The sequence below is a fragment of the Meriones unguiculatus genome, chromosome 7 (assembly GCF_030254825.1).
Source record: "Meriones unguiculatus strain TT.TT164.6M chromosome 7, Bangor_MerUng_6.1, whole genome shotgun sequence".
Lineage (NCBI taxonomy): Eukaryota > Metazoa > Chordata > Mammalia > Rodentia > Muridae > Meriones > Meriones unguiculatus.
The window spans coordinates 61,609,091-61,630,966 of NC_083355.1; the positions used below are offsets into that span (position 1 = coordinate 61,609,091).

General features: G+C 42.2%; 1 pseudogene; it reads right to left on the minus strand.

Annotated features, from left to right (window-relative positions):
- Positions 1-6,942: 6,942 nt before the first annotated feature.
- On the minus strand, positions 6,943-7,586 carry LOC110560300 (large ribosomal subunit protein uL16-like; annotated as a pseudogene).
- Between the last annotated feature and the right edge of the window lie 14,290 nt (positions 7,587-21,876).

The following is a 21,876-nucleotide window of genomic DNA, read 5'->3' on the forward strand; positions in this document are numbered from 1 at the left end:
ACCTAACCATTTTTTAAGTCAATTCCTAAATTTGGATTTTTGTGCAAAATAATTTTTTTTTTGTATGCCAAGGATCAAAACCGGGGCTTTGCGCTCAAGTGCTGCACCACCACGCTATAACACCATATATGTACAACATCCCTTGATTCTCAGGAAGGCAAACAAAACTGCCTACACGGCATTCGTGGTCCCATGCAGTTGGTGACCCTTGGTGAGTGTGTGGACTAGAAAGAGGACAAGAATGATGGAGATGGGTGCCAAGGTAAAGAGCTAGATCTTGAATTGAGAATTTGAGGGAATTAGCTGCTTGAAAAAGTGAAAATAGTCTGACAGTAGCTGAAATTGTGAGAGGAGGTTTTAGAGAGCTTTGTCTTTGCATTAAGGATGGATTTCTCAGCTAGGCACAGTGGCACATACCTGTAATCCCAGTACTTGGGGAGAGAGAGGCAGACGGAGCTTCATGAGTTCCAGGCCAGCCTGGTTTGCAAAGCAAATCCAGGACAACCAAGGCTACACACACACACACACACACACACGCACACACACACACACACACACACACACGCGCGCGCGCACGCACGCATGCACGCACGCACGCACGCAAAGAAAGAAAAAAGGCTGCCTCTATGCCGGAGAGCTACGTGGTGTGTTTCAGTGATTCAGTGTGTGCTGCTCTTGCAGACGGCTTGTGTTCAGTTCCAAGCACCCATGGCAGGTGGCTCACAACCACCTGAAACTCCTGCTCCAAGGATCCAATGCTGTGCGCATCTGTACTCAGACATACACAACCCACACATTCATATGTATACTTAAAAATAAAATAAATATTTGGAAAACAAAGAACGGAGTTCTCATTTGAATTCTGTCAGAAGAGACTGAGTAGGGACTAACTCTTTCCCGTGCTGCTTGATGGCCAGACAAGGTATCTTTGAGTTGGGCTCATGGCAATCATAGGCATGTGACTGCCCAGCTTCTCCATGGATGGCTCACACATGTGATTCTTTCATGTACAAGCCATCACACCTAAAAGCAAAAGTTCTGTGTCATTTCTTGAGACCAAGCTCTGTCTGAGACCTAGTTCTTCATTCACAGTCATTTAGCGTAATATGGTTCCACCAACTGATACAATCCCAGTGAAGTAAGTGGAGTGGGAAAAAACTGAGAAGCCCAAGAAAACAGTGCCACCCTAGGATGCTTCTGACCATCTCCAGCAAGACTGGGGCCAGTAACTAGAAGAACCCAAAGAAGAAATATTTTGCCCAGCTTCCTGTTAGCTATTCCCGAGGTCACTCAGGGTGAGGCTTTAATGCCCTCTCAACCTGCACCAGTGTATTAGCTATCTATGACATGGGAAAAACTACCTTGAAATTCAGTTTGGATTTAAAGAAACAAAAAATGTATTACATTGGTTTCTCATTGTCAGAAATCCGGAGGTGATTTGGGGATTGGCCTTCACTTAGGTCTTTCAGGAGACAGGCAGGACTCTAAACACCTCTGTGTTCAACTGAAGAACGAACCATTTTGAAACAGACTTTCCTGACCGCTGTAGACCTTAAGTCCCTGTGGGCTTCGATAAAACACATCACTTTTCTTTTTTACATTATCTCTCTATACAGGCAGTTGTTAACCACTTCACACGGGTGCTGGAAAGCAAACTCAGTTCCTTTACAAAAGTGCTTTCGATTGCTGAGTCAACTTTTCAGTCATCATCGGCCTGGAGCTTTCTATTAGGTAAGGCTTCCCTGAACCCTGGAAATCTGCCTGACCACACATACACACACCTACACAAACACACACACACACCTGCACTTATACACATACACACACACATAGAGACACACACAGAATCTGCATGACCACACATACACACACCTACACAAACACACACATACACCTGCACTTATACACACACACACACACACACACACACACATAGAGACACACACAGAATCTGCATGACCACACATACACACACCTACACAAACACACACATACACCTGCACTTATACACATACACACACACACACACACACACACATAGAGACACACACAGAAATGGACATATGCACTAACAGACACACATAGAGTGCTGGGATTACAAGTGTGTGCTCACAATCCCGAGTTATTTTTGTTTATTTATTCTCTCTCTCTCTCTCTCTCTCTCTCTCTCTCTCTCTCTCTCTCTCTCATGTCCAAGTATGCCACAGAACACGTGTGAATGTCAGGTAGTTCTGGTACTTGCTTCTCTCCTTATAGCATGTCAGTCTTGGGGATCAAGCTCAGTCCTCACGCTTGAGCAAAAAGAACTTTACTGATGTAGCTGTACCCAACCCATAGCCGTCTTCTTAGAAAAACCCAAATGTGCCAGGCACAGTGGTGCCCTCGGGGAGGCAGAGGCAGGCAGATTTCTGTGAGTTCACGGCCAGCCTGGTCTACAAAGAAAGTCCAGGGCAGCCAAGGATACACAGAGAAACCCTGACTGGAAAAAACAAAACAAAACAAACAAAAAAAAAAACAAGAAAGAAAGAAAAAAAGAAAGAAAGAAAGAAGGAAAGAGAGAGAAGGAAAGAAAGAAAAGCCCAAACTGATTTGTTTGCACAAATGCATCGCACATGTACATGTTATATGCAAACCCTGGAAACACTGAGGTATGCTATAGCTTACTGAAGAAACAGCCTCAACACACATGCAGCACATTCTCTCCACATTCCCTTGTCCCGTGGGTTTGAACGCTCCTCTGTCCTTGACTGTGGATACGAACACTTGCTAACGCTGCACTTTCTCATCTGTAAAATGACAGGGGAGGGAATCAGAACAACTTACACCACTGGGTCTTGGGTGGATGTAAACATGAGGGATTACACAATATGAAGATAAGCACCGTGGAAAATGGCCAACTTTTCTTCGATGAGCCACGAGCTTGAATTAGTCAGCATCATTTCCCCAGGGCCTTGTTCACATTCTTCTTGGTCAAGTAGCCATCCCAGAGCTGGGGAACTCAGCTTTCTTTTCTGTTGACCAGCCTAGAGCAAGCCAGTGCTCTGCAAAGTCCCACCCCACCTTCAGTTTACTGCAGTTTTTATAAACTGAGCAACAGTGCTGGATTCTCCCCCTATGTGACAACCTAGAGATGGTCTCCTGTTTCATCACACCAAGGGGAAATTCCATTGCAGTTAGGAATGTTTTCAGGCAAGATGTGGTGGTGCACACTTTTAATCCCAGCACTGGAGGGCAGGGATCTCTGTGATTTACAAAGCAGATTCTGGGACAGACAGAACTGTTCAACAGAGAAACCTTGTCTCAAAGCAAACAAAGGGAAGTAATGTAACTTCTCTTTGCCTTAGGTAATTGTCTCAGAGGTTTACTGATGAATAACTTCAACATTTTTAGTTCTTTCTAAACTCTAGCTGGCTGGTTCAATTTAGCTGTTCTGGCTCAAACTCTTATCCAAGCTGATTCAATCTGGCTTCTCTCTCAGTTGTTCGACGTGGCCTCAAACTAACTCTGGTAATTTGCTCTAATCTTGCTCATGCTCATTCTTTGGCTCCTTCTGTCTTCACCTGTATCCAGTTTGTTTCCTCTACTTTTCCTGTCTGAACTTAACTCAAATCAACTCAACTCCATCGCGCTGACTCCATGAACTGAAGGGAACTTACCAACTGCACGCAACTGACTGACTAACTCCCAAGTGACTGAACTGATTCAACTCCACTCAACTGAATTGATCTGCCTCTTCAAATAGTTTTTCTCTTGAGAGTTGGGCATATCCAATCTCTGACTCATTCTCTCAAATCTTTCTCTGGTTAGTCAATTTGTCTGTCCCTCAATTAGATATCTTTGTTTGGAATTAAAGTTGGGCGCTAAAAGATTCCAGCCAGAGAGATTAAAAGTGTGTATTAAGGGTGTATCTGCATTCCAGCCAGATCACACTGACCTAAAAGCTCTTTGGATGTGATCAAAGCAGCCATGTTGCTGGCTAAAATTCCTCTACAAAGGGGATGTCTTCCAAAGGTGAATTGAGAAGGGCAATTTCTACAATGCATCCAGTTTCAAGATATTTGATCCCATTGTGAACTCCAAAATTGTGAACTGTGAAACGCTGTCTCTTGTTTGGTGTGGTTGAGCCCTATCATCCACCTTTAATCCAAGAACTTTCTGTTTATTGTAAGTAGGTGACTATGGTGTGGTTCACCCAGCCCTAGCACGCACCTTTAATCCAAGAGCTTTCTCTACACAGAATTTAATAAAGTTAACCCTAGGTTAAGAGGAGGAACAAGAAACCAGCTGACAAGGATTAAAGAGTAAGAGGGACTTTTAGTTGAGGGGTATTTAAGATAGTGTAGAAAAGAAGGGGCTTTTTGAGCTGGCTCTTTGAGGCCTTAGCTCTTTGGCTTTAGCTTAGGTGTTGGGTTTTTTGACCCTTTCCTCCTGGACTGTCAGCAGAGCTAGTGAGCCTTTTGGGTTTTTTTTTTTTTTTCCATCTGGATCTGAGCTGAGAAAAAATGTGAGGGGAATGTATTTTAATAAGCCAGTCTGATTCCATAACAGGCTTCAAAACTGGCATCATACTGAATGGGACTGAGTTTTTATTTCTCAGAACACATAACTACAGTCCATGGAAAGAAGATACAATAACTAAATAATGAACCTGAAAATTAGGAAAAAATAATTTAGTAAGCCTTCTACAGAGGGCTTCTGAAAGCCAGAAGAAGAAAACAGGAAACAAACTAGGAATCTACCACAGAGGGCCTCTGAAAGCCTCTGCCCTACAGACTATCAAAGCAAATGCTGAGCCTGATGGTCAACTGTTGGGCAGAGTGAATGGAATTTTATGTAAGAAGTGGGAAATAGTAAGAGCTGGAGAGGACAGGGTCTCCACAAGGAGAGCAACAGAACAAGAAAATTTGAACACAGGGAACTTTCCAGAGACTCATACTCCAACCAAGGACTATTCATGGAGATAACCTAGAACCCCTGCACAGATGTAGCCCATGCAGTTCAGTGTCCAAGTGGGTTACATAGTAATGGGAAGAGGGACTGCCTCTGACATAATCTGATTGGCCTGCTCTTTGATCACCTCCCCCTGAGGGGGGAGCAGCCTTACCAGGCCACAGTAAAGGACAATGCAGCCACTTTTGATGTGAACTGATAGACTAAGATCAGAAAGGAGAGGAGAACCTCCCCTATCAGTAGACTTGGGGAGTGGCATGCATGCAGAAAGGGGAGGGAGGGTGGGATTGGGAGGGGAGGAGGGAGGGGCTTATGGGGGGGATACAAAATGAATAAAGTGTAATTAAAAAAATAATAAAAAGCTTTAAAATTAAAAAAAAAGAAGCCCCCAAGCACTTGACCAATCAAATGAAAGGTTGGCTAGAAATGCTTTGTTTAGCTAGTCAGAATGGTATTGTTACCTGAGCACTTTTTGTTGGCACTCTTTGTTACCTGGGCACTCCATGTAGTTTCCCAACTGCAGAACCAATCCTCAGTCCCCTCGTATCCCCTAGATCAGCACAAACCATTCAATGAAAAGATTATCCAATCACACTAAGGAAATCTTCTGTCTTTAAATTGAGCTTGGCTGTTCACTTCAGGGTAGGCATTCTATGGAATGGTGGCCCCTGCATGCTGGAAATTTCTGTAGAATAAAGGTTCTTTGCTTTTGCATACTACCTGAGTCTGAGGTCTTCCTTCAGTGATTCCAGGACCTAACAGAAGATCAGCTGGGTGCTTTCTCTGCCTTGCTGAGCTAGCAGGTTTTCACCCCAGCATCTAGCTCCTGAGGTGTTTTTTTTTAATTTGTATTTATTTGTTATTTATTACATTTTATTCACTTTGTATCCTGGCTGCAGCCCCTCCCTTGTCTCCTCCCAGTTCTACCCTCCCTCTCTCTTCTTCCCCTATGCCCCTCCCCTTCTATCTGACCCTAGTCTATCAGGTCTCATCAGTACTGGCTGTATGCCCTATGGGGCGGTGATTAAAGAGCCAGCCACTGAGTCCAAGTCAGAAACAACTCCTGCTCCCCTTAGTAGGGAACCCACTTGAAGACTGAGCTGCCTATGGGCTACATCTGAGCAGGGAGTCTAGGTCCTCCCCATGCATGGTCTTTGGTTAGTGGCTCCTGAGTCTTTATTGGTAAAATAGAACAGTTTGGATTTTCATTCTTTTATAACAACAACATCCTTTTTTGAAAGATAATTTTTCTAAGCATTTGCTCTCTCAGGATAAGAGATTCAGCCAGCTGAAGTGTGCAGGACTACAAACATGAGATTAAGCATCCTTAACTATGTTACTAATATTTTAACTCATTTTACTTCTACATAACTATACAATTCCTTAGGAAGGAATAGTTACCTAAGTCTTCATTAGTACAAGAAATAAGTTGACTGTATTAGAAGTATATGAAAGGCAATAATCCTTCACTGGGATTGCACCTTATATTTTCATATGCTATTGAAATATTGATACTTGTCATTATCATTATTACTCTGTTATTATTATTTAATTAAATATAATTTCTTTCCAACCTTCTACTCCTAAAGTGGATAGCTTCACCAAAGAACTTTTTAAGAGCTGGTAAATGTAAAAAATAAATGGATGTTTGTTTTTTGTTTTTTTTTTCATGACACCAATGTGTGTAAACTATAACCATAGTTTTGGGAGACCTGTTGTAAATACTGGGTTTCCATCAAATGAAGACTTCTAGGACATGTTATTTTGGTTGCTGGTCACTGTGACCAGGTGGTCTGCAGCTGGATTGAGGTGCATAGAAATAATGACCTTTGACCTTTGTGGCTGAGGTGGAGGTGGCATGGAAAGATGTGAACTCTAGGGGGACAATCTTGGCTAATTTAAACTTGTTCAAGTAGAAGATCAGCAAAGAGAATTTTCATTTTGAAGTTTGTAGACTTCTCACAAGGTGACATTCATTCTCATAGATGCCTCCTAGCCATCTGTCATGTCACCAGATTTTTCTTTCTTCCTTTTTTTTTCAGACTGGATCTGAGACTTATTATTGAACATGATTTGGTAGGGTGCAGGAGAGAACTGAGGAAGCCTGCAGGAATGCAGGGCTCTCCATTTGTCCAGGGGACCACGACTGGGGAGATATTTGACCCCACAGCATCAGGAATAAGCCACTTCTCAGCAACCATGTCTTCAAATTCATCCGCATTAAACTTGGTGACGCCCTACTTCTCTGAGATGTGGGTCTTCTGGCGGCCAGAAAATTTGAACTTGGCTCTACGCAGAGTCTCAGTCAGATGCTCATACTTTGCAGCTTGGTGTGGATGGACATGATGACCTGGCCAGTGTGAACTCTGGCCACTGTGCCCTGGGGCTTCCCAAAGGTACCACACATACTTATCCCAGAGCCTGTTGGCCCGAGCACAGGATGACATGTTGATTTGAACGACATGGAAAGGATGGAGCCTGCCTTGAATATGAAAGCCATCCTTGCCACAACTCTATACCATGTATTTGTCGGCACAAATATGGGCAGCCTCCAGTGCTTCAGAAGAGGGCTGTTCATATTCCTTTGATACCATGTGGGCACAAAGTGGGAATTCATCAACTTTTGCCTTCTTCGCCCCAAGTCAAAGATGCGGATCTTAGTGTCAGAACAGGAACACCCAGCAGAAGTGAGACTTGGGGTATTGCTTGTTCTTTCTTTTCCCCAGCATTCATTTTTATTTATTACAATTTATTAACTTTGTATCCCAGCTGTAGCCCCATCCTTCCTCCCCTTCCAATCCTAACCTCCCTCCCTCATATCCTTCCATGCTCTTCAACCAGTCCACTGCTAGAGAAGGTCCTCATCCCCTTCCATCTGACCCTAGCTTATCAGGTCTCATCAGGACTGGCTGCACTGTCTTCCTCTGTGGCCTGGTAAGGCTGCTCCCACCTCAGCGGGAGGTGATCAAAGAGCCAGCCACTGAGTTCATGGCAGAGACGGTCCCTGTTCCCCTTACTAGGCAACCCACTTGGAGACTGAGCTGTATGGCTTGTTCTTACAATACTGGTAACACTGGGCAGGGCAGTGGCCCATGATGGCAGAAGGAACGTAGGTGGCGACAGTGCACCAGAGGAAAAGAGACAGATTCTGCTTTCTAAGCAGAGGGTGCCGGATCTCTGCCTTGGTCTAGAGGTTCTGTGGCCACACCTGGAAAACCCAAGGACACAAAAAGGCTTTCTTCTGTTCAACAGAAATTTCATCATGGATTCTTGCCTCATAGCCCCCTCTGGAGCTTATCGCTTGTGGTGAAGAAGTGCCAAGATGATGATTTGAAGCTGTATTCTCATGCAGTGAAACTTCTCACTCAGTTTGGGTTGAAGGAAGAAGAGACTGCACATGAGTACTGCACATGGCAACAACATTGATGAGGAGGCTGTTTCTGCTGTCATTTATTGTGGGCAGAATCACCTCAAAGACACATCGACTTCGGCTTCTCAAGAAGCAAAGCCTACTGGTTAGGGGACGGCCATTTTAATTGTGCTTCTATAGGAATGTGGCTCTGCAGCCTTTTGCCTGCATCTCTGCCTTCTTGAACGCGTGTGACATTTTTGAAGCATCGTAGATGCATAGAGACATCCTTACTATACATCCTGTGTATACTTAGCATTGAAGGAATTAACATGAAACGGGCACCCAAGTCAAGCAGAGCCACAGCAAGACAAAGTTTACAAGCAGTGTTGGAGAGCCAAGGAAGGACTTTTTGTTCTGCTAAATTAGGAGTTGAGGTTTTAGGGTCATGACCAAATCATTGGTCCTAAAAAGTGAACTTTTGGGGAGTCCACATTTCAAGGCTGAAGTGTACAGCATACACATCATCTTTCCAGTGGAAATGTGATATTGAGTGGATTCGGTGTGTCTATGGTGAAGCTGACAGATGATGGTGACCCAAGTGTCTGTCTATGAATGCTCCTGGTTGTAGTAATAGGCATTGCTGACGTCCTTTGCCTGAAATAGGGGTGTTTAGGCACCTAGGGCTTGGTGTCTATGGTCTGTAAGATAAACAAGATTTTAGAATAAGGAAGCTGCTGTGCCTTAGTGCATGTGAGTAGCAGGGTGTGTGAGTGTTCAATGAGACACATTTTGTATCTAGAAAGTCTAAAAATTCCACTTCGGAAAAGAACTGTGCTCAGGATATTGGTTGGGATAATCTATACTGCATTAAAAATCAGATCCCAGCTGGGTGGTGGTGACATATGACTTTAATACCAGCACTCAGGAGGCAGAGGCAGGAGGATCTCTGAGTTTGAGGCTAGCCTGGTATACAGAGAGAGTTCCAGGACAAACACAGAGAAATCCTGTCTCAAAAAACAATCAGATCCCTGCACTAGTGACTAGTTAACAGTTGCAGGAAATCTCCAAACAACCCACTAGTTTCACTCCACAGACTTGGAAATTCTGTGTTTTCAGACAAAATAAAGTCTTCTCTTCTTTTGCACTTAAAACTACAATCAATCCCAGCACTCAGGAGGCAGGTGGATCCCTGTGAGTTCAAGGCCAGCCTGGTCGATATAGTGAATTCCAGCCTGGGCTACAGAGAACTACAGTCCAGACTATTGAAATGTGGCTATTTTTCAAAACATCTCACCGTAACTACAGATTTTTAGGATAAAATAAATGTTCAAGGTTGGCAGCCTCATCTATTAATTGGTCTTGAAGAACATGCTTTCATCTTGCAGAGAAACTGGATATATGCTTGGCAATTCAACTGCTACAGAATATCTGTTTCTACCCTTTAAGCCATAATTTGCAAGCAGCTTATCTTATATTGGTACTGGTACTAAATTCTTGTTTTATAGCTATGTTGCTTTGATTCAAATAGTGTTGATAAATAAATGAGAATGTACGGATGGGTTCGTTCCCACAGGAGTAAGACACAGGTACATATTTAAATGTGGCTTATAAATCTGAATCTGTATTTTCTTTTGTACTTTAAATGTGACAAATATTTTAGAAGAAAAATCTGCTTTTTAAAGAACATTTAAACATTTTTTATTTTTTATTTTGGAATTTAAAGAGATTATCGAAGAACGTTTGAGGAATAAAACATTCTAGAGTAGGAAAAACAAGATCAACCTCTCCAGTATCATCTATTTAGTCTTTTCCTAACTTCTGGTTTGTTTATATCTATTTTCATTTATTTATTCCCTACAGAGTCTCACTATGTCTCCCAGGCTGGCCTCAGACTCAAGACCTTTTCTGCTTACCTCCAAGTGCTGGATTGCCACCCTCTGTCACCAGCTCTTGTCCACACGTTGAATGGATGTTTTGTGGATGTGAATGACCAGGGCTGCATGCACCTTTTCCCATCCTGAAGGAGGCCACACAGAGAAAGAAGCTGTGGCCCCAGCTGTTCTAGTGGAAGATAGCCCGCAGACACTGCTGCGTTCTGCTGAGCAGGTTCAGCCTCTCCCTGCTCGCCTGAGGGCGGTGTTAGTTCCATTCCACCATGAGTGGGGCGTATGATATATAGAATAATTGTTCATTTCCATGTGCTGTGAAAAGGGGTTTAGGAAGACAAAGCCACCTCCCTCTCTCCCTCCCTCCCTGCCTCCCTCCCTCCCTCCCTCTCTCTCTCTCTCTGAATATCTTGCCCTCTGAGAAGCTGCAGAATTTTGACCCACTCCACATCCGCCTCCTGCCTCTGGTTTTGAAATCTGCAGACGATGGCTTGCTTGCTTGTTAGCATGAAAGGCTTGCTCTAGGTCTGTGCTTGTTAGTAAAGAACCAACAAGCATTTGCGGTCCAAAGGTAATCACAGGATGGAATCACTTCCAGATGGCAAGCCCCACTCCTGATGGTGAAAGCAGGCTTTGCAGTCGCAGTGGGCAGGTATTCCATGGCTCTCGCCCAGTCCTATTAGGGTTTTGAATGTGCACATGTGTTCCTGTCCTCTTTTCCTCTCACTTCCTCTCCGTCTTTTCTCTTCTTCTGTCACCTCTTACTTTGCTCAGCTTGGATCAATTTCAATCAGAAGAGTCAAATCAAAGCTGTATAAAACTTAGGCTCAATTCTCCCATAAGTATCTGAGCTTCTGTTATACTGGGTTCTATTACATGATGACAGTTCTGTTAGGGCTGCAGCCACCAAGGACAGAATTAACTCTTCCAGCCGCAAACTCATGCAGCTTCACAAAGTTTGTCCCAGACAAAGTACAACCATGAAGAATACTTTTCTCTGGGAAGCTGGTAAAGCCATGCCAGAGAGGTGAAAGGAAGGATTGCTGCCCATATGAGAATGGGCATAGAGGTCAGCTGAACAGAGCAGAAATCCACACTGATCGGCTATGTGGGACCTGCAATGGCAGAGGCAGCGATGTTTCCAATCCCTACATGCTGAGGGGCGTCACACCAGCATTTCCCAGAGTGTTTGAAAAAAGGATATAGAAAGAAAGAAAGCAAGGGTAAGAAAAGAACGCAGCACTAGAAAGCTGTCTAGAGTTTTTTAATCACAGCGTTAAGGGATGAGAAAGAAAAAAATCAGAAAAACTTTTAAAGAAGAATTCACGTGTAGACACAATCCTTTTCTCCCTTTTAAAAGTGACTGGCTTGAAATTTAACTTTAGTTCCCATCTCAGCTTAACTCTAGAAGTTCCTCGGTGATGGAATCTTTTTATGGCTTCCCTAATGATTCTTCTTCACTAGGCCTCCACCAAAGCTCCTATGGGCATTCATAAAGATGAGCATCTCTGTGATCCAACCACATGTAAATGGATAGGGCTCAGTGAGACATTTACATTCAGTCAATAAAAGGACTCATTTTAAAATGTTTGCATTTATTTGGTTTATGTGCTGTGAGTATACTTATCAAATTATTATTTCCATTGTGGATAACTTATCTTTAACGTAACACAACTGCATATCTTCTTAGAAAATATAGCATATAGTTTTTTTCCTCATATTCAATCATTTATTCCCAGATGTTTATAGCCACAAGGTCCAAGAACTCCATAAAACTTAGGAAAACAGCACATTGAAAATATCTACCCACAACCCATAAAAGAATGTGCATAATAAAAACGTTCCCACGTGCCACGACAATCCTTCCTCCAACACAAATCTCCAAAATGTTTCAAAATGACTTTCCAATGGTGCAGTGTGCGTACATACCCAGATCTTGTATTTTCTTGTCACTGAGAGCTAAGTTCAAGAGAAAACTTGAGAAACTCATGCATTCAACTCCTTTTGGAGGATTTTCTTTAAAATTAATCAAGGAAATAGTTATTGCTTTATTTGGAGGAAAACAATTTTTTTTAATATATGTGCATAGATGAGCCCAAAGTGTTTTCTCCTAATGGTCAAATTTTAACCATTCTCATAATATCTAAGCTGCTAATATCCCTCCCCATCTACTTACTGAGACGGAGTGACTTTCTACCTTTTTATTTGTTTTAAAAACATAGAAATTATTTTATAGCAGCCTTCCAAACAGCCACTCACCTGTATAATAGCACACTAGACAAATGGCAAGATCTGTAGTTCATTCACTTCTTGGTTCCTATTAGACAGAGAGCCGTACAAAATACAGATCAGCACAGCACAGTCACATGCACAGGCAGGCCCCATCCACTGCCGAGAAGAGAAACAGGAGAAGGAGGATCGGAGATGATAGGAACATGTCTGCAGTGACACAGAGGAGAAGAAAGTTCAACATATGAACATGTCTACCAGCTGCGGTGGTTTCCTAACTAGATACGAGAATGGCAGGGAGGTAAGAAAGACAAAGAAACTGTATCTACATTATGGAGTAAAGCAGGAACACAAAGAGTTGGAACATGAACAAAACGTGTGGTAGAAACCAAAAGAATTTGGAGTAAAAATGTGGGGTCATTAGACTTTTTATCTTAATAATCACTTTAGGTCAAGTTTCTTCATCTATGAAACTGAAACAATGACTCTTGATTTGATTGGTTACTGAAGAGACCAAACGATCTAAGAGGCTTTGCAAGTTGTAAAGCACTGTGCACATCTGCCCTAACACAGGGCTTGGAGCTGTGTAAAGAGTCAGACAGCTGATGAAAAGAAAACACCCTGGGACCCAGTCTCACTCTTATTTATGCCTACCACATGCTTAAATAATGACTTCCATCTTGTTTGCTTGTCTGTTAAAGGGAGATTACAGTGTTTGTCTTATGTGGTTGTTGCATGATCAAATGAGAGGCTATACACAGGAGATCTGTAAAGCCTGAGGTGCTATTCAACTCGAGGCTTTGTCACACTTTGGTGAAACACAACACATGTTCATTTATTCACTCACTCATTCAACAGTTATTCTTTGAGCATTAAACTATACCAGGCTCTGCCAAGTCATAGGAGTATTACAGTAAGACAGACCCAAACATGTCACTGCTGAAAGTACAATAAACCACACCAACAAATTATTTACAAAACAAACTAGGCAGACACACTTTCGAAATCACCTTCTAGCATGCGTATTCTTTCACACATGCCCTAAAAGGTGAGAAACTTAGTATAAAAGTAACTAGATAACAAATCATATACGGTTCAAATTTAGATCATAGAAATATCACCCAAAGATCTGTGCCTCTATTTTTTTTTTAAATAAAACCTACTTCAGGTGACATCTCTTACGATGTTGCAGTAGGTACCTTTACTCTGAATTTAGTAGATTAAAAGACCACTGTAGTAGTCAACATTACAGTCGACTTTATATCTTCAGTAAGTCCATGGCTTAAAGAAGAGAGGGAAAGAAATATTAAGATACATTTAAGAAGCAGCCACCAAATAATGTGCGTATTTTTTGGTGAAACAATGATTTCTAACAGATACTTTCTAAAAACTTATGGAAATTCAAATATTGCCTGAATTTTGGATACTAAGAGAATTTTGGTTAGGTAAAATTTGGCTCAAATCGTTAGCATATGTAAGAATGAACTGTATCACAGATTGCTTCAAGATAAGCTAAAAAAGATAATGGTAAATTATATAACAGAAGACAAATTCGAAGTTCCCCCACAGAAGTATGACTCTATAGTTGTATATTACAGTCTCATCTTAAACAAAATGTAATCAAAATTTTCCTCTCATACATAAGATAATGTATAAAATTTTTTGAAGGGAAATAGTTTTCCTAGTTACATGAATTATTTTGGGATGAAGAAAGCGCACAGGAACACAGAATAAAAAAGGGAAGCTTCACCCATGGTTCTTCATGATGAGTTTCATAGTTTGTGGATATAATGCTTGAACTCGGCGATGAACCGTCTGGATGCGGATGGTGCCACGTGCTGGTTTTGTGTGGCTGCAAGGTCAAGGTTGCAGAGAAAGGTAAAGAAAGTAAAACCTTCCACAAATGAATGAGTTGGTGTTTTCCAGTCTGCATCAATAATAACAGGAGGGAAAACAAAAAACAAACAAACTAAAAAACCTCTGGACTGCAGTAGATTATTTTTACCTTGCTAATCACCACTATATAAACCACGCACGATACTTTTTGTGATATTTATTAAATTAGCCTCATAGCTACCTACTCTTCACTCCTCTTAAGATATTTATGAAGGACTTTTTCAGATCTGCCTGTAAATGAAGTGATGCAAAGAGGATTAATGACATCAATTCAAACTCAGTGCCAACAATGCGAAGCTGATAATTGTGTGTGATGGGATAAAGCGAAGCCACTCTCCAAACCCTCAAATCTTCTGTTCCCTGTGGCCCTGGAAATCAGGAGACTCAAATGGTGAGCAGGATAGGAACATGGTAGGCACTGTAACAGCCCCATAAATATCTCCTCAGCAGAGCGGAGCATCTCCCTCTGGATGTGAGGCGCTTCCTTTGAAGTCACAAGGCACTGTGCACGTGGAAGAAGCATGCAACTTACTGCTGTCATTAGTTGCTGTTGCTTCGGAGGCTTTTAAGCAATACTAGATTTATCACGTTTTTCTTATAGCAAATTTTAGTTTCATCTGAAGCCTTGATCGATGAACTGTTTTGTCTTTGTAGTTGCCCTGACACAGTAGTTCCCATATTTGTGTGCCAAGAAAGCCTTTTGGAATCCGATTAAATGGGTGACGTGACATTTATAGTTTCAGAGATTAGAACACCTGGAACAAAGCCCAGAATTTATCAGGTCTCTTGGGGAACCTCTAGTACAAAAGAAAACTGGCTCTCGTTGGAGAATTGAATTCTGAGCCAGCCTTTCGCTGTATGCCTCATGAGGTCTGTCTCACCTAGGCAGACCTCTAAGACAGCACTTCCTCTGCTACACATCATAAGTGCTCAAAAAAACATTTTGTATTTTTAATATCATTTAATTTTGCTGAGGAACTAGTTACTGTATGTAAATGTTTGGCACTAGTAAAATAAAAGAATATAGTAGGACCAGCTCAAAACCTCCACTCCTGTTGACATTTATGCTTCTGCTTTCTATCTGCAAGCAGAGCCATCATTTAGTTCTTTTCATTTTTGTTTTTCTGAGACAGGGTTTCTCTGTGTAGCCTTGGTTCTCCTGGATCACTTTGTAGATCAGGCTGGCCTCTAACTCACAGAGGTCTGACTGTCTCTGCCTGCCTATGCCTGATACTGGGATTACAGACATGCACCTAATTTAGTACTTTTAAAAGTACAAGCTTCAAAAACTCTTTCCCCAGCCAGGGGTTGTGGGGCCTGCCTTTAATCCCAATTCAGGATGGAGAGGCAGGCAGAGCTCTGTGAGTTAGAGAGCAGCCTGGTCTACAAAGCTAGTTCCAGGGTGATTCTACAAAGAAACCCTGTCTTGGACAAACAACAGCAACAACAACAAAAACCCAAACCTTTTCCCTGAATAGGAAAAGGCTCTGCTAATATTTGCACCTACACATACATATACCCCTTTTTATAATTACAAGAGCAGACTATGCTTATTGTTTTTAAGATGTATTTTATTTTATGTGTAGCTGTTTGCATGTGCAATGACAGTGGAGGCCAGAAGAGGGCACCAGATCCTCTGGAACTGGATTTACAGATGGTTACTAGTTACCAGGTGGGTGCTGGGAACAGAACTGGATCTTCTGGAAGAGCAACCAGTGCTCGTAACTGTGGAGCAATCTCTCCAGGCCCAAACCATGCTTATTGCAAATAAAATAAAATAAAACAAAGTGTTAACATTTAATGGGGCTTGCTTACAGTTTCAGCGGTTTATTTAGTCCTTTATCATGGTGGTGAGCATGGTGATGTGCAGACAGACACGGTGCTGGAGAAGTAGCTGAGAGTTCCACATCAAGTTCACAGGCAGCAGCAAGAGCAAGCCACTGGACCTGGCTTGAACATTTGAAACTTCAAGCCCCACCCCCAGTGACACTTCCTCCAACAAGTCCACTCCTCCTAATCCTTTCAAATAGTGCCATTCCATAAGCATTTAAATATATGAACCCATGGGAGCCATTCTTATTCAAACCACCATAGTTCTCCCAGTGGGACAGAGGAAGGTTCTGCATTTCAGAACCTGACTAGGGAAAGGTTATTGCTAATTTCTCATGCCCTTGAGGTCCCCATTCTAGACATAGGCTGCTCATGTCAGACAATACTCATTTGTTGTGGACTTTACTTACTGTCTTCAAAGCTTCCTTTGAAATGACTTTTTTAAATTAGATTTGAAGTCATTTTCAGTGCAAAACAAGACTAAAATTCACCAATAAGCTAGCAAGCTATAGAAAATGCACCCGGAAAGTGGATAGCTTACAGAAGAACTGACAGGGGCTCCAGTCCCAGAGGCAAAGGCTAACTTCTGCAGGGAGTTCCCAGGACACCCTGAATTTCAACCCAGAGATTAAGGAACTATGTTCAGGATGGCTGAGATGGATGAAGCTTTTCTTAGGTAGAAATAGAGTTGTTAGTAACCTGCTTACACTCTATAGCCCCTCTGTTGAGACCTACTTCAGTTCGTAGCATAACTATGGCTCCTCTGTTAACAGCTGCTGTAGCCTTTAGCATATCAGAGGCCATTTTGCTTCCAAGTCTCCATTTTGATTATAAGGTGAAATTAAGATCACATTCTCAGACCTACATGCCTGAGACTAGGAGACAATTCAATAGTTCAATACCTGCTGCTTAGAATAAAACAGTAGATGATAAATGCATGCTCTGCTTGGGTTAAATATCACAGCATCCTGCTCTATGCTCCTCACTCAGAAAGCTGGAAAGCCCCCAAGAACTCCCCTACCCTAAATCCCAGCCAATTAGCTTAAAGTGCTTTGTCTGGCTACCTAGATACAACACAGTAACTTGGAACAAAATCCGTTATGTTTAGCTAATCAAAATGACGAAATGCTGCTCCTCTTCCCACCCCACCCCCTTCCTACACCTGGCTACTTAGTTACAGTTTTTCCTATTAAAACACCTGCCTTAGAAACAGACCAGTGTCATAATCTGGCTCTCAAGTCCAGATTACGGCCCTGACCAATCAGTTTTTGTTCAGCATTCAATAAACTTCCATCAATCTGGTCCGTGTGTGGCTATTCCTGAGGCCATAACAGAGTAAGTGAGGTACTCCTGACTTCCAAAGGACCCTGAAACTCTACTTGGGGAGGCTAGAGATGAGGGGTTTCGGAGCAAGGAAAAGCAACAACGCCAGCATTTAGATAAATCTCAGCCTTTTTAACAGCTCATGTGGAAAGGGAGAGCCATTTAGAAGACCCCCAGCAAGGGGGAAACCATCTGGGTTGTAAGGTTGCTGGGTAGCAACCAAGCAGCAGCATAGATCTCCATAAGGCAGCAAACAGTGAAACAGCTGTGAGAAGGAACTATTTTGAGCCTATTTGTCCATAGCTGGTCAAACCTCAATGAAGAGCAAGGGCTAAAAGAGGCACTCAAGACACATAATGATTCTATGTGTTTGGGTTACATGGATGCAATAAAAAAATAGGACATGTGAAGTAACTTCCAAAATAAAAAAACAAGTCAGAAAGACAGAATATGAGATACAAGAAGCTTTGATTTCTTGGTTTGATCTGGAAAGACTTATTAAAGCAGGGAAGAAAATTCAAGGCATCCTTTATAGAGTCAGCAAGTAGATCATTCTTGTTTAAGTAACAGAAGGTTCAGGAATGAGGATGACCTTTATTTTCATAAGTTCAGATTCAATCAGTTATCAAAGGCTTGATCCCTATAAATGATATTTTGAAGCACTTGTGAATTTGAATTAATCCAGTTGTTTTATAGACTAAAATGGGAAAGTGTCTTAATATGAAAAGAAAGAGTTTATTAACTGCAAAAGCAAACACAGTGAGATTTCACTTAGGAAACACACAGTCAGAGAGAGACTGTGGGGGTGAGGATACTCTGGAAGAAAATCCATTATGGCTTACTGGCATTTGTCTTGTGGATAGGAATGTGGCTATGCTGAAGTGGCCTCCTCCTGTAGCCAGGCAGAACTTAAAGTAGAGGGAGGGGCACACCAACCCACCCACAAAACCTTTGATCCACCCAACCAATGACTGGCCCAACTTGAATCCCATTCCATGAGAGAGAGCCCACTCCTGACACTGCAAGAAAACCTACAGTATCAACTCACCTGGGCCTACAGGGGTTCACAAAGACTGAACTGCCAGCCAGAAACATCCATGTGACAGACCTAGCCCCCCACACACATATGTAAGAGGTGTACAGCTTGGTCCTCATGTGGGACCTCTAACAGCAGAGGCAGGGGCTGACTCTGACTCTGTTGCCTGCCTTTGGATCCCTGTCCCCAAACTGGACCACCTTGTCTGGCCTCAATAGAAGATGGTTCCACTTGCACTACATATGCCAAGGTGGATTGGTATCCATAGGAAGTCTTCCCTTCTCTGAGAAGAAAGAGGGGAGGTAGAGGGGGAGAGGAGGGGAGAAGAAAGGGAGAGGCTGAAAGGAGAGGAGGGAGGGCAAGTTCCAAACAGGATGTAAAGTAAACTATTGGAGGAAAAAAGAACATGGCTATGCTTTAATTTTTACATTTGTTTGTTTGTTTGTTTTGAGACAGATCTCTTTGTATGGCCATGGTTGTTCTGGAACTTTCTGTATCAACCAGGCTCAAACTCACGGAAGTCCACCCACCTCTGCCTCCCAAGTCCTGGGAATAAAGGTGTGTGCTACCATGCCCAGCCCATGCTCTAACATTTGTCTGTCTTTACCTTCCAGTTTACCTCTGTACATGCTACTTTTGTGAAAATAAAAAGCGTAAGACTCCGTGAGAATTCACTTTGTAGACCTGAATTCCTTATATCAACATTTAACCCTTAAATGCAAAACACGGAGTCCCTCTCAATAGGTTTCCCTGCCTTCCATCAGTATTTCACTCAGAAACATAGAGGTTACATAGGTAAGAAACCTGGTTACATAAGACTAGCGAGTCATACACCTAAAAGTTCCCTCGAGCACGCCTGTTTCAGGTGGACTCAGATGTTGTATGCACATTCTGTGTTTTTAGTTTCTCAGCCTTACTAGGAGAGCCATGGATATCTGAGGCCAAGATGGCACGTTCACGTCTTGGGCTATAACAACACATACAAAGCAAGGTGGAGCTTACCGCCTTGTGTGCTATCAATGGCAAATCTCTGGTTGAACGGTGTGTAAGGAGTAGAAAGAGGCCTCTCTTGCTTTCCAGTGTGAGCCACACACGAGCACACACACTTGACTCTGACCCCTAAGTATTTCCAACGGCAGACATGGGAAGGGTATGCTTTCTTACACAGCTATTTCTTGGGCATTCACAAATAAAGAACAATAAATAAAAGAACAAGTGTATATTTGTAACTCTTTCAAACGAATGTGTGTTCCATCTGAGAGAGGGGGAGACGAGAAGAAAATAGCATATGAGAGAGATTCCGTAACCTTCTGTGTTAGCAATGGTTTACGTCTCTGAACACAGGGTCAATAAAATCATACACTTGAACGTGAAAACACAGATGTCTTAGGAGATATGCTGGATGGTTGGGAGACAAGGGGCAATCAAGGATAGAGAGAGTAAGAGTGAATTCAAGATTTTAATAATATTTAGGCATAAGTGAAAAGGGCACTTTAGATGGGTATGTATGTATTTTATTTGTTTGTTTGTTTGGTTGGTTTTTCAGCACAGGTTTTTCTCAGTGTAACCCTAGCTGTCCTGTCCTCACTATGCAGGCCAGGGACAGGCCTCAAACCCAGAGATCCACCTGCCTTTGCCTCCCAAATGCTCGGATTAAAGGTGTGCACCACCACATTTCAGCCTAGGTGGGTTTCGGAGGCTATTGGCCATCAATATTTCTAACACCTTACATCAATGACAAAAAATGTGTTGATTAAATTCATGAGTAAACTTAAGCATTCATATTTTCTGAGTGGTTCTTTTTAAGGAAGATAATTTATTATTCTCACCAAGGAATCATATTACTCAAAATTTCAGTTTGGAACCTTAAGTTTTTGTCATTAAATAGGGTGTGGGGAGAGGAGATGTTTGATTTAAGGATTTTTTGAGAAAAGGTCTCACTGTGTGGCCCAGGCTGTTTCTTACATTTATGGCAAGCAATCCCCCAGCCTTAGCCTCTTGAATGCTGGGATTGACAGTGTGAGGCACTGACATAGCTCTGAATATTCTAATTCTTAAAATCTATCTATTTGAGAAATTAGAGAATTTTTAACAGCTCCCTTGAAAACCAGAGTGCACAATGAATATATCAATTATATTAGTGAATCTCAGGATTTTCTATCTTGTGACCAGGATGACTTTGAACTTGAGACAGTCTTCACTCCTCTGCCTCTTGAGTGCTATGGTTATAGGCTTGTATATAATCACTGTGCTCAGCTCCTCTTTTTCATTTTTCTTTGTCTTTCTTTTATCATGTTTTCCAAAAACTGTGAAAACATGTCAATGGCTTTCATTAACCTGAAGATAGCCTTCGGTAACCTCTTACAGTTGATAGTATTTCATGTCTAAACCCACCATCTTTAACTTACTTATTAATCTATTTATACGCACCAGTCTGTGGACCATGTGCATGGCTGGTGCCCAAAGAGGTGAGAAAAGGGAGTGGGATTTTCTTGTATGGGAGTTCCAGATGGTCGTCAGCTGTCATGTGTTTTCTGGGAATTGAACTTGGGTCCTCTGGAAGAGGTCAGAGCTCTTAACTTCTGACTCATCTCTGTGGCCTCCAATATTATTATCTTAACGTTACTGTGTATTTACACATCCCGTCCCCCACTCCGCTCTGAACATCCTAAGGGTAACGGCTAACTTGTCTTTCTATCTCTGGTGCTAAACCCAGATCCTAAGGCACAGACTATGCTTAAAAGAAAGATTTATTTCAAAGGATAAACGAAGGAGCTGCTCAATTCATTATATCACTCAGACTAAATTATGCTTAAGACTACTTTTAAATTTTTTTAAATGTTTTAAAAAGCATGAATAAATTATGCCAACTCTGCTCCCGTCTGCTTTGGGTAAGTCTCTCTCACTGGCGCATTATCTCCATATGCAGAGGACTGAAGTTCACTGGGATCAGAATAGGAAAGGATGTATGCAAATGTGCTCTATTAGACTGCAAAACTTGCAAGCATGATGCAACGATTTCCTCATCCTAGCAGTCTTATCAGAAAAGGAAATTAAATTTATTGACCTTGCAAGAGCTTGTGGTTTGTGGCTTCCACTGAAGCAGGAAGTGAGGTCTCTGAAAAAGTGGCAGGGAGAGGTTAAAGGAATGATGCCTGGAGCCAAAATCCACCACAGCCTTCAGCTTCTGTGGTAGGGCTCTGAGGGAGAAGTGAAACCTGTGATTCAGGGCTTTCCCTCTTGACTGGTCTGTGGCCATCAAAAGGTTTTCACCGTGTAAATAAGGACATTGCTCTTCAAGAAGGAAGAAGAAAAGCAGATATAAGCAGAGAGTCACAATTAACATGCACAGAGTTTATTCTTCCTGTCACTGT